Below are 13866 nucleotides of genomic sequence, written 5' to 3' on the forward strand. Positions count from 1 at the left end.
GTTCAATTCCACCCTCGGCCATCTCTGTGTGGAGTTTGCATGTTCTCCCTGTGTATGCGTGTTTTTTCTCCGGGTACTCCGGTTTCCTCCCACATTCCAAAAACATGCTAGGTTAATTAGCGACTCCAAATTGTCCATAGGTATGAATGTGAGTGTGAATGGTTGTTTGTCTATATGTGCCCTGTGATTGGCTGGCCACCAGTCCAGGGTGTACCCTGCCTCTCGCTCGAAGACAGCTGGGATAGGCTCCAGCACCCCCGCGACCCTCGTGAAGAAAAGAAGAAAATTAATGAATGAATGAACTAATTAATTGGCTTTTTTCACACGCCTCATTCATTAATTCATTAATTCATTGAGTTTCTATGCCCCTTAATCCTTATTATGCGACTTTGGGCGAAAGTCCATTAATGTTCTCCGATTTTGGATCAACATTTGCAATAAGAATGTTGTCATTATTAGATTAGATTCACCTCCAGAACCCGTTTTGTATATGTTACATTTCACCTGTTTTACCCAGGTTCCAGGTTAATGCCTGTTTGGGTATTTTCTAGGGTTCAATGATTTTCTCTCCATTTTGATGTCATTTAAAGTCGGTGTACAAACTGTTGTGTCGTGTTCTTAATAAGCGAGCAATGCGAGGATGATTAAAAAGTTAAAAGGAGCACCGGAATGAGAAATAGTCATACTTTCATGCCGTTTTTTTGTTGGAAGTTCTCGGGGGAATAAAAACGAGGTTAATTCATGTATCAATGCGTGTGTGCCTTTTTGAAATAACACAGTCAAAAAAGCACAGCAATAAAGGCAAATATTTGTCTGAATGAAGCAGCCTTGAGTAGAATTAATTGAATTTTGTTCTCTCTGAATTAAAAAAAAAAAAACACTTTTATTTTCCTCTGCCAAATAACATCACCGTCACCGCACTCGCAGGTACGCCACATCCAACATTCTAACATCCGACTAGAAGCCATAAAATAATAGGAGTCAAAGAAACGTACAGTTTGGTGTGGTTATTAGCGATGGAGGGTGGGGTGGGGGGCTGTGGTGGTCTCGGTGAGGGGCTAAGCTGCTGCTGTCATTTGTGGCTCCACAATGCCGAGTGCAGTCGGCCCCTCCGTCATGCGGCGTCAAGTCTTTGCACGGCTCCAATAATGAGGCAGCTCATTAGACGCCATGAGGCCTCAACACAAAAGAAACAGTCTTCAAAAGACCCCCAAAATGTTGCGTTGCAGTGTGGGTGACAAGTCACGATGTGGCCTTTTTTTATGCTGTGGAAACAATAGAAGACAAATAGGCCGTTAGATGGCTTAGATTAAATGTCATACTTAATAAAAGTAATTGACATGATCAAAATTGAAAAATGTATATTTTACGAGGATTTAAGCAGAGCTTTAAAATGCAAAAAGTGAATCGCTAACAACCATTGAAACAATCTGTTCACCAGCTGATCAAAAACCGGAAACCAAATCCAAAATCTTGGCAAAAATGTGGATTCCATTCATTTATTTTCTGTCAGGCATCTGCTGATACTGTTTGCAATTAATTGGTTTTGCAAGCCTTTTTTTTGTCTCATTCCTGTTTCCATCCATCCATCCATTTTCTGTACCGCTTATCCTCACGAGGATCACAGGGGTGCTGGAGCCTATCCCAGCTGTCTTCGGGCAAGAGGCGGGGTACACCCCAAACTCCACACAGAGATGACCGAGGGTGGGATTGAACCCGGGTCTCCTAGCAGTGGGGTCTGCTTGCTAACCTCTCTTCTAGAAAATTAATTAATTCATTCATTTTCTACCACTTATCCTCACGAGGGTGCTGGAGCCTATCCCAGCTGTCTTCGGGCGAGAGGCGGGGTACACCCTGGATTGGTGGTCAGCCAATCACAGGGCACATATAGACAAACAACCATTCACACTCACATTCATACCTATGGACAATTTGGAGTCGCTAATTAACCTAGCATGTTTTTGGAATGTGGGAGGAAACCGGAGTACCCGGAGAAAACCCACACAAAACTCCACACAGAGATGGCCGAGGGTGGAATTGAACTCAGGTGTCATAGCTGTGAGGCCTGGGTGCTAACCACTCCACCACTGTTAGGCTAGAATAACCTTGATTGGGGATCGAACCATCAGGTTGGTAGACACACACATCCTCACGAAGGTCGCGGGGGGTGCTGGAGCCTATTCCAGCTGTCTTCGGGCGAGAGGCGGGGTACACCCTGGACTGGTGGCCAGCCAATCACAGGGCACATATAGACAAACAACCATTCACACTCACATTCATACCTATGGACAATTTGGAGTCGCTAATTAACTTAGCATGTTTTTGGAATGTGGGAGGAAAACGGAGTACCCGGAGAAAACCCACACAAAACTCCACACAGAGATGGCCGAGGGTGGAATTGAACTTGGGTGTCATAGCTGTGAGGCCTGGGTGGTAGCCACTCCACCACCGTGCAGCTGGAATGTTGAAATATTATAGAATAACCTTGACTGGGGATCGAACCATCAGGTTGGTAGACACACACATCCTCACGAAGGTCGCGGGGGGTGCTGGAGCCTATCCCAGCTGTCTTCGGGCGAGAGGCGGGGTACACCCTGGACTGGTGGCCAGCCAATCACAGGGCACATATTTTTTTGGAGGGGGGGGTTAGTTGTTTCATCCTCTTCATGATCAATCTTCGCTCACTAAATGTACTGCAAAAAAGGTCAGTAAGGATAATTCATAATGCCGCCTACAGAGAACATACTAACTCCTTATTTCTAAAATCACAAATACTTCAACTTGCTGATATAGTTCATCTTCAAACAGCTAAAATAATGCATAAAGCTAAAAATAACCAATTAGCTAAAAATGTCATCCAATACTTCTCTACAAGAGAGGAGAAATATACCCATTATGTCATTGGATGGTCATATCACCTCGAACTTCGGTATGTGGTGCATTATTTAAAAAAAAAACAACTTAAACTGTATTATGGAAAGCAGGAAGTGAACAAATGTAACAGTTACTGATTGTAAAAGTACCAGATGGAGGGGTAGGATTTAATAAGCTTTGCTTCTTCCTACTCCTTTTGGACATGTGGAACTGTGAACTGATTATGTGATGCATTCAATTGTAATCTGATGCACGTTCAAATGAAATAAAACCATTACCATTACTTGTATTAACAAGAAAAACCCTCCAAAAGAGTCAGTGCCTATGTTTTGGTTACCAAGTTACCAAGCTCCATTAATCCCAATATCTGCTTCCAAAAGAGATGTTTGTGACTTCCCTGTAGAGAGACTTAAGTAGGACATCCCACTAATGGATGCTGAAGGAGGATGCTTTCCAAGGAATGAAGACGAGACACGTGGAAGAAAGGAAAAGCTAGAGACAGATGGAATGTGACAGGAAAGATGAAGAAGAGGTGGAAAAAGGGAATGAGTCACCATATAGTCCACAAAAAGCGTTTTGATAACGATGACTCATGAAGAATGGATGTTTTTTTTTTTCTCCCCCCTTTGGTTACATTGTCATAGATCATAAATCAGGTCAGGTCTGCATTTTTTAAAGCTGAATTTAGACTTTGCATCGCTACTGCTTTGCCAAAAGGCTTTAATGTAGCGTACAAATGAATAGTCATGACTCCAAAAATGATGAAAGATGAAATACCGTATTTTCTGGACTATAAGTCGCACTGGAGTATAAGTCACACAAGGCCAAAAAAGCATAATTCTGTAGAAAAAAAACATAGGAGTATAAATTGCATTTTTTACGGGTAATTTATTTTACAAACTACTTGACCAAAACAGACATTACGTCATTTCGGAAGGCAAGTTCTAACATTAATAAAAGAATAGAGAACATGCTAATATGTGTAAGATATGCTAACACAATGGTTATTCATTCATTCATTCATTTTCTACTGCTTATCCTCACGAGGGTCGCGGGGGTGCTGGAGCCTATCCCAACTGTCTTCGGGCGAGAGGCAGGGTACACCCTGGACTGGTAGCCAGCCAATCACAGGGCACATACAGACAAACAACCATTCACACTCACATTCATACGTATGGACAATTTGGAGTAATGCTAATTAACCTAGCATGTTTTTGGAATGTGGGAGGAAACCGGAGTGCCCGGAGAAAACCCACGCATGCACGGGGAGAACATGCAAACTCCACACAGAGATGGCCCAGTGTTGGGAAAGACAAAATAAGAAGCCAAAAAGTTACCACTTCCACACAAAATAGGAGGAGACCTCATTCATTCATTCATTTTCTACCGCAGGGGTTGTGGGAGGTGCTGGAGCCTTTCCCAGCTGTCTTCGCGTGAGAGGCGCGGTACACCCTGGACTGGTGGCCAGCCAATCACAGGGCACATATAGACAAACAACCATTCACACTCACATTCATACCTATGGACAATTTGGAGTCGCTAATTAACCTAGCATGTTTTTGGAATGTGGGAGGAAACCGGAGTACCCGGAGAAAACCCACACATGCACGGGGGAGAACATGCAAACTCCACACAGAGATGGCCGAGGGTGGAATTGAACCCTGTTCTCCTAGCTGTGAGGTAGCTGTATTCAGCTACACAAAAAATAAACATGAACAGAAAAGGTGTCCAGTGTTTATGTAACATAAACAGTTTTTTCATTTATAAGTCGCTCTGGAGTATAAGTCGCAGGAACAGCCAACCTATTAAAAAAAGTGCGGTATATTACCATCTTAGAATAGTTTACTCGTCTATTCGGAGGAGTCTGATTCAACTATGAATTGTTGCGCCAAATCATATGAAAATAGGTACCAAAAATGGTACCTTTTTTTTATAGGCACCGGACAAACTTAAAAAATCAACAAAAAACGAAAAACCCTTAACCGGGACGTACATACACCGGTATGTCAGTAGATAGAGCCTCCATACCACTAGTGGTACTTGCACCAGTTTAAGAAGTTGTTTTCCGGAAATTACCAGAATCCTTTCAGATAGTGCAGTGGTGGGCAAACTACGGCCTGGGGGCCACATCCGGCTCGCCAAGTGTTTGAATGCGGCCCGCTTGTTCTTTCCAAAGTATTTAATTTAAACTTAACATCGTGACTTGATCCAACCTTCTGATGGTTTAAGTAGCTGTTTTATCAATTTTCGTTATTTGATGTGGTTTGCTTTTTACAAAGTGCTCCTGAAAAAAAAACGACACAACCGATACGATATTTTCAGGTAGACTGTTACGTGTAACAGAAATTTTGTTAAAGCAATACGGCCCGCGAGTCAAAACATTTGCCCACCCCTGAGATAGTGGAAAATCTGCTTTTCCATGAGAAATAAAAGCAAAACCAAACATACCAAACATATCTCAATAAATCCATCTTTGCTAGATTGTTTGGGTTAACTCCATTCCACATACTAATACATTTTATATCCACCACCGACTTACCAAGCAGAGAACATGCCCTTGCAGGAGAGAAGTCATTTATCATACCATGCGTTAGCATTTTTCTTTTTTTTTTTTTTGCCCCACCGGACGGCACTACTTTGAGTCTGCAAGGTGCACGAAGCTATACATTTTTAATGGAGACCTGATTGGTTAGATTTCACTTTCCTATCTGTTATATGTTGTGATGCTGCATCACCGTCATTGAGCAGACAGAAAGATCCAGATCAGATATTAAACAATGTATTCTGTCTTTCTTGCTGTTTTGCAATTTGGGGTCAGACTGAGTGCCTCCCCCCTTTTTAAAAAGGTGTTCCATTTTTCTCTTCCCTCAGTGGAAATTTGGCAGCAGCTGATAAGATTGAGACCGAGGCAGCGGCGGATGGCGACACAGCATCTTTGGCAGCTTAATAGAGGATGGTAAGTGTGCTTATCTTTGGATGTGTTTGTCTAAAATGTGTCTTTTGCTTTTTGCTCTTATTCCACCGGGACGTCATTTATTCTTATTCTCAAATAAGTTATAAATACCATGGAAGCTCTTTCAAGTCAATTCATAGCTACTCTTTATTCCAGTACTAAACCTCACGGTTGGTGGTTTGATCCTTGCTCTCTACACCCAGTCGGTGTTGTTGTGTCCCAGTCCTGCCCACACTGGTATATAAGTCTATGGTGGTGAATTTGGCATCAATTGGCGGCCAATAATCTAGGCCAAGGGAGCTGTGGTTACAGATGTAGCTTACCACCACCCACAGGTAAATGAATAATGAGTCTTAAATATATATATATATATATATATATATATATATATATATATATTATAATATTATAATTGTCTGTCATATCACAAAATGAATACAGACCCACCATCCACCAGCACCAGAAAAATTTAAAATTTAAAATTTAAAATTTAAAATTTAAAATTTAAAATTTAAAATTTAAAATTTAAAATTTAAAATTTAAAATTTAAAATTTAAAATTTAAAATTTAAAATTTAAAATTTAAAATTTAAAATTAGATAGAATAGAAAATGTAAAATAGAAAAGAAAAAAGAAAAAAGAAAAATTACAGAATGCAGAATGCAGAATACAGAATACAGAATACAGAATAAAAAATAAAAAATAAAAAATAAAAAATAAAAAATAAAAAATAAAAAATAAAAAATAAAAAATAAAAAATAAAAAATAAAAAATAAAAAATAAAAATAGCATAGCAGCGGTGGAGAAATTCAGCACATGCACAATAGCATGTTCAGGGACTGTCAAATAAATTGGGATGGGTTTCCACCCCCAGCAACATAAGTTTTGTCGGTGTATATTATTTTAAAAATACAACAATGGATATGCATTCACATAAAATTCTATGTAGTTTTTTTCTAAAGTGTATTTCACAATTGGGGACCCCTGCGTCATAGAGGATCTTTGATTAATGCTTTTTGTGCTAGTACTGCTATATGGTGGATCTTTGCTTGCATTTTTGCAGTGGCTGATAAAAAAAAACATAATGCTCCTGCCATAAAAATAGTACATAATTAAAAACAACTGAATAGTTCCATAACAGAAATAATTTTTGGTTAGCATTTATGCAGTAAAAATCAGCCCAGCAGTAGAGAAGGGGTCCTCTATGTAAATAAATATCAATTTGACAAAGTATACAGTATTTCTCATTTAGCGGTACACTGTCTCCAGGAATAAAAAGAGCATTAATGTCTACTAGCTCGTACAAAACAAGATACTGTAGGAGAGGAAATCATTGTTTTCATCATTGAGGTGTCGCTGTGGGCTAAGTGGAACCTGAAAAAAAGACACGAGACATGACAGCTTTGAAGAAGCAAGTCAATTTAATGAGACGGCGCACAATCAACGAGATTAAAGCGACTCCAGAGTGACTCATCGATTCTTATTTTAGCGGCTGCTTTTCCATTTGCGGCGATGGAGGCTAATCTCTAATTTGGCTAATAAGAAACGTGAGGAATAGGTTGCTAATTAGGCCGAATGCTCTCTAAGTCTGACACAAAAGCCAATATTTGGACACGGTTCAAAAGAAGTCGGTCGTGTTTGCAAAGGGAACTGTCATGTGGGGGGGGACGGGCAGGGGGCAGACTACACTGATTACTAATTGACCGTATTTATTAGCTGTGCCGAGGTCATTATGTTGGCTTCTGTTGTAATGTTTGTTTCTAATTTTACATTAGAAATTCAATTTAAATTGGACGCATTATTTTTTATTTACCACATTTTTATGTGTTTAACCTTCTGTTTAAATTTAACATTGGAAAAGCAAAGAGAAGAAGGAAAAATGTTCATTAATTTCAATGAAATTAAGAAAAATTCTAAAGTAATCCCCTCGTTTAGAGTGGTTAATTGGTTACAGACCTGACTTAGTATGGTAGTAGGGACTCTTTAGTACAAGTGGAATACTACTTAGAGCATAGAAAACTGTTTACAACCTTCTAAACATGTTTTTTAACACTATTAGAGCCCTCGAGACAGGAACTAACACCCCTATAGTCACCTTTACCCTCGTATTTCACAATATAGTGGACACAATAAGACATAAATAAGGCTCATATGTGTTCCTTGGGGGGAGCAGAGCAAGTGTCGGACAGGAAGTGACGTGTATGGCCACAACAGTGAACCAGAGAGTCAGAGTCAGAATGGCCTTTATTGTCAATATACAAGATATACAACAAGATTGGAGAGCAATAGTTAAGTTAAAAAAGTAATCAAAAAGTAAAAGTAAAAAAAAAAAATTGCCATTTTTTTGTTTCAAAATGGGGCGGCACGGCGGTCGAGTGGTTAGCGTGCAGACCTCACGGCTATGAGACCAGGGTTCAATTCCACCCTCGAGTTTGCATGTTCTCCCCGTGCATGCGTGGGTTTTCTCCGGGTACTCCGGTTTCCTCCCACATTCCAAAAACATGCTAGGTTAATTAGCGACTCCAAATTGTCCAAAACTGTTTTGTGATTACTCATTTGAACGCATATTGTTTTAAGATGCAAAACCTCAACAACTTGCCGGAACTACTTTCCTCAACAACAAAAAAACGACCAGAATTCGGCTCACAAGAAGAAGGGCTGCACGGTAGAAGTGGTTAGTGCGCAGGCCTCACACCTACATAGAATACCCAAGTTCAATTCCACCCTCGGCCATCTCTGTGTGGAGTTTCCATGTTCTCCCTGTGTATGCGTGTTTTTTCTCCGGGTACTCCGGTTTCCTCCCACATTCCAAAAACATGCTAGGTTAATTAGCGACTCCAAATTGTCCATAGGTAAGAATGTGAGTGTGAATGGTTGTTTGTCTATATGTGCCCTGTGATTGGCTGGCCACCAGTCCAGGGTGTACCCCACCTCTCGGCCGAAAACAGCTGGAATAGGCTCCAGCATGCCCCGCGACCCCCGTGAGGATAAGCGGTACAAAATGAATGAATTAATAAAAACATTTGATTTTCTTTATTTTTCTCATGCTGCTGCATGTACATCCCTTCGTCTAGTAAATGAACAATAATGAACGCAATGCTTTGAATATTGACAAATGACAGGTATATTTTACCATTACTGTTATTATTTTCTGAGTGGTTAGCACTCAGGCCTCACAGCAAGGAGACCAGAGTTCAATTCCAACCATCTCTGTGTGGAGTTTGCATGTTCTCCCCGTGCATGCGTGGATTTTCTCCGGGTTCTCCGGTTTCCTCCCACATTCCAAAAACATGCTAGGTTAATTAGCGACTCCAAATTGTCCATAGGTATGAATGTGAGTGTGAATGGTTGTTTGTCTATATGTGCCCTGTGATTGGCTGGCCATCAATCCAGGGTGTAAACAAAATGACAAAATGTAGACAAAATGTTAAATATGCATGTTTCGGCTAATAATAGATCATCCCCCTGTACAAAACAGCATGATTAATCAATTAATATATTTTTGAAAAACAGATTACAATATCTGTACACAGCATGTGTGTCATTTCCAAATTAAAGTACAATTTAAAACATGCTAAAATATTACAACAGATGCTAAGCATGTCATAGTTGTTAAATGAATGCTTTGGTCATCGAGAGAGAGGATGCCAATAGACCAGGTAACGTATAGGAAGCGTACCATGCAGGGCCATATGGGTGCACAATTGGGTCAGGAGATAAACAAGGCCCCTGTGGACTTGGACAGATGTCATCTATAGCTCACTGATCAACATGCGGTGACCAGGCTTTAACCTGTACACAACAGCTGTATGCCGACGTACTGTATTTTTTGTTGTTGTGTGATTTAATCAATAAACCACAAATAATCATCGGGAGTATTGGGCTCTAAAGTTTAAAGCGGCATTGTTGTTGTGTGCGTTGTGTCACGTGAAAATACGACTGAGGTGCAAACTTTGTACGTGTCAGCGATTCCACGGTGATGTATGTCATTTCATAAAGAGCATCAGTCATGTTGCGGACATGTAACCGTGGCTTAGTGGCCACATCATTGCAAAGGGATGGCTATCAATATGACTTATGTGTGGATGATTGCTGATCCTATTCCATTTTAGCCCCTAGGATCAGAAGTACTCGGACACTTGGCATTTCCTAGTATACCTACAGAAACTAGACTCCTTATATTTTTTTCGTTTATTCATGCCGAAGGTTTCTGAAGTCAAACATTTTGGAAAATGTACTCCAAATAAAATGTACTCCAAATAAACCGTTTCAAACGGAGTGGGGAAGAAGGACAAAGGTGACAAAAATGACCACTTCCACACGGCATTAGAGGATATTGAATATTGATGAGATTACCTTTCTGATATTTCATTCTTATACTATGTTTACACCTGGTATTGGGTATTCTTTGTTTACGTCAATCACATTGCGTAAGCTACGGGATCACACATAACAGGTGGCTGTCGCTAGCATAGCGAATTGTCGCGCTAACTACTCATTCAAAACATAATAAATCGTTTCATACAGAGCGGAGAAGAAGTACAAAGGTGACAAAAATGACCACTTCCACACGGCATCAGAGGAGAACCATGGCACAACATAAATATTGATGAGATTACCTTTCTGATATTTCATTCTTATACTATGATTATTACACCTGGTATTAGGTATTCTTTGTTTACGTCAATCACATTGCATAAGCTTCGGGATCACACATAACCGGCGGCTGCCGCTAGCATAGCGAATTATCGAGCTAACTACTCATTCAAAACATAATAAATCGTTTCAAACGAAGCGGAGAAGAAGTACAAAGGTGACAAAAGCGACCACTTCCACACGGCATTAGAGGAGAACCATGGCACAACATAAATATTGATGAGATTACCTTTCTGGTATTTCATTCTTATACTATGATTATTACACCTGGTATTGGGTATTCTTTGTTTACATCAATCACATTGCGTAAGCTACGGGATCACATATAACAGGCAGCTGCCGCTAGCATAGCGAATTATCGAGCTAACTACAAATTCAAAACATAAGAAATTGTTTCAAACGGAGTGGGGAAGAAGGACAAAAGGGACAAAAATTACCACTTCCACACTGCATTAGAGGAGAACCATGGCACAACATAAATATTGATGAGATTACCTTTCTGATATTTCATTCTTATACTATGATTATTACACCTGGTATTGGGTATTCTTTGTTTACATCAATCACATTGCGTAAGCTGCGGGATCACATATAACAGGCAGCTGCCGCTAGCATAGCGAATTATCGAGCTAACTATTTAGTCTCTCCAATTTACTCATTCAAAACACAATAGACCGTTTCAAACGGAGTGGGGAAGAAGAACAAAGGAGACAAAAAATACCACTTTCACACGGCATTAGAGGAGAACCATGGCATGTCTCAGCATGACTGGTGCTTAGTGACTAGAATAAAACAAATAACTTGTCTTTCAATATTTTTGGAATAATAATAAGCCATATTCCACCACAGAAGAATGATTTGTTATTAATGAATAATTTTTTGAACATTTATTTCATTTTTGTAGGGAACAAACTGCGTACAACATCAACAAACGCATTAAAGGTAACCATTGATGAGATTACCTTTCTGATACTATGATTACACCTGGGATTGGGTATTTTTTCCCCAAAAAGTCTAAAAAAAAAAGACAGGTCTTCTTATATATGTGCTCCAGAGATTCCTACATGCAACCCAGCATTTTCCACTAAATGACTTCTCCTTTGACTTTTATTTCTTCCTGTCACTCACATTCCCCAATAACCTGGGGAGATGCAGGAGAGACCCTTTTATTCGGGGCTGTTTTATATTCTGGGCACTGCGGCATGTGGCTAAAACGTCCAGGAATTGAAACTCAGGAACAAATAATGAGTTCCAGTAATATGTTGTAATTATGATTGAATAACAAGTCAGATGGAATGAGATTATTCCTATGTAACATGACAGTGTTATGTCAAATCTGCTAATCCTGTGACCTTGTCAATGTGACTGACCAACAACACAACAAATATTGGAGATTATAGTAACACAGTGAAAGTCTGTACTGTACTGCAGGGATTTTCAACCACTGTACCGCGGGCACACTAGTGTACCTTGAGAAACCAGGTCAGGTGTGCCGTAAGGAATTATCCAATATCACTTTTTTATAATTAACATTTATTAATCATCATTTGCAAATATTATGTCAATAGCCATTATGTCAATAGTATACATGGACCCAAATATTCCAATTGCATTTGGTTTATTTGCTAAAAAACGGAAAGAATTGAACAGGGATGGAATATTCCTTTAACCAATCCGATTGAGGTATCTTGTACCCGCTCAAACGGAAAGTTGTCAGACTGCGTTCTTCTTCGTGGTGTTTTTCTTCTTCTGTTGTTTATTGGCGGTTGGCAAGCAGCTTTCGTATGCATTAGCGCCATCTGTGGAACAGAATCTAAACCCTTCTATACTTTATTCACAAGTGCAGTTTTATTAAAAAGAAAATATATATCTATATAAAACATGTCCTGAGTTTAATTATAAAATATTAGCAAGATTGAATTTGATCTTTTCCTGTTTAAATTTATCCCGGGGTGCGTTCTTTCAGAGCATGCTCAGATATGACGTAACACGCAGATCCAGACGCGGTTATTCCATTTTCATGGGAAACTGTTTTGTGATTACTCATTTGAACGCATATTGTTTTAAGACGCAAAACCTCAACAACTTGCCGGAACTACTTTCCTCAACAACAAAAAACGACCAGAATTCGGCTCACAAGAAGAAGGGCTGCACGGTAGAGGTGGTTAGTGCGCAGGCCTCACAGCTCGGATACCCGAGTTCAATTCCAACCTCGGCCATCTCTGCGTGGTGTTTGCATGTTCTCTCCGTGCATGCGTGGGTTTTCTCCGAGTACTCCGGTTTCCTCCCACATTCCAAAAACATGCTAGGTTAATTGGCATAGGTATGAATGTAAGTGTGAATGGTTGTTTGTCCATATGTGCCCTGTGATTGGCTGGCGACCAGTCCAGGGTGTACCCTGCCTCTCGCCTGAAGACAGCTGGGATAGGCTCCAGCACCCCCGCAACCCTTGTAACACGCAGATCCAGACGTTCTTCACTTTTAAAAATGGAGGCCAGCAATCGGCACTGGACTAAGCAAAGTTTATTTTTGATTCAAACTAAATTTCAAGACTGGACAGACGAAAAACTGGCAATACGGAGTTATTCCAACAAGTGAAAGAAAAACTCGGGGGAAGCCGGTATCACGTGATGTTGATGTTTACGTTTTACTGGGCATGCCCTATTGACTATTCTGGTTGATTTTCACACGGCGCATGTAGACAAGAGATTGGAATATTCCTTTCTATGGATACCATTGTTTCCCGAAAGGTCATTGGGAAAGAGAAAAAGTGGTGATGTAAAAACGTGGCTACTGTGGAGTGTCTGTGGTGTAAAGACTAGCATAGCAATGTAATATTGGTCCGTGTGGCAACACCTAGCTTGTTCCTCCGATAGACTTATTGATGCACGTGTGAGGTCGTGGTGACATTTTGGAACATTTTTGGTTACTGGTGTGCCACAAGATTTTTCCAATGTAAAAAACGTGCCGTACTGTACTGTACATTATTGCTTGTAAACTGGGGTGGCTCATATAGGGCGGATCAGCCGCCATCATCCGGATTAAAACAAACTAGGACTTTACTGCCATCCAGTCGTGATCTAGCGCCTAATTCACACTGAATCATTCCCTGGTTAGCACAATCACACACATACACACACACACACAATCTCACACTCTGTCTCACAAAAACATCTGTCAGTCCAGTAGTCTTCTTATCTGCCTGGACCATGTCAGTGTTCCCCCATGTGAGGACAAAGGTACCGGGAGTATTTTATGGTCCATCTTGGCCTTCACTGTGTACAAACACCACCTGAGGAGATAACCACACACACCTTGTGTTTTTTTTTTTTTTTGGCAGGACAGAAACAAATAAAAAAAGCTTCTTGGAGGTTATTGAATGTG

At 40.3% G+C, this 13866-nt stretch overlaps 1 protein-coding gene across 2 annotated transcripts in view; it reads left to right on the forward strand.

Moving 5' to 3' along the window:
• Nucleotides 1-13866, forward strand: part of LOC131140608 (muscarinic acetylcholine receptor M5-like) — a 35262-nt gene that overhangs the window by 6044 nt on the left and 15352 nt on the right. For both annotated transcript variants that reach the window (XM_058091196.1, XM_058091195.1), the window contains exon 3: nt 5746-5830. The gene's annotated coding sequence lies outside the window, so the exon portion shown is untranslated. The remainder of the gene's footprint in view (nt 1-5745; nt 5831-13866) is intronic.

This window comes from Doryrhamphus excisus, chromosome 13, assembly GCF_030265055.1.
Source record: "Doryrhamphus excisus isolate RoL2022-K1 chromosome 13, RoL_Dexc_1.0, whole genome shotgun sequence".
In the NCBI taxonomy this organism is placed as follows: Eukaryota; Metazoa; Chordata; class Actinopteri; order Syngnathiformes; family Syngnathidae; genus Doryrhamphus; species Doryrhamphus excisus.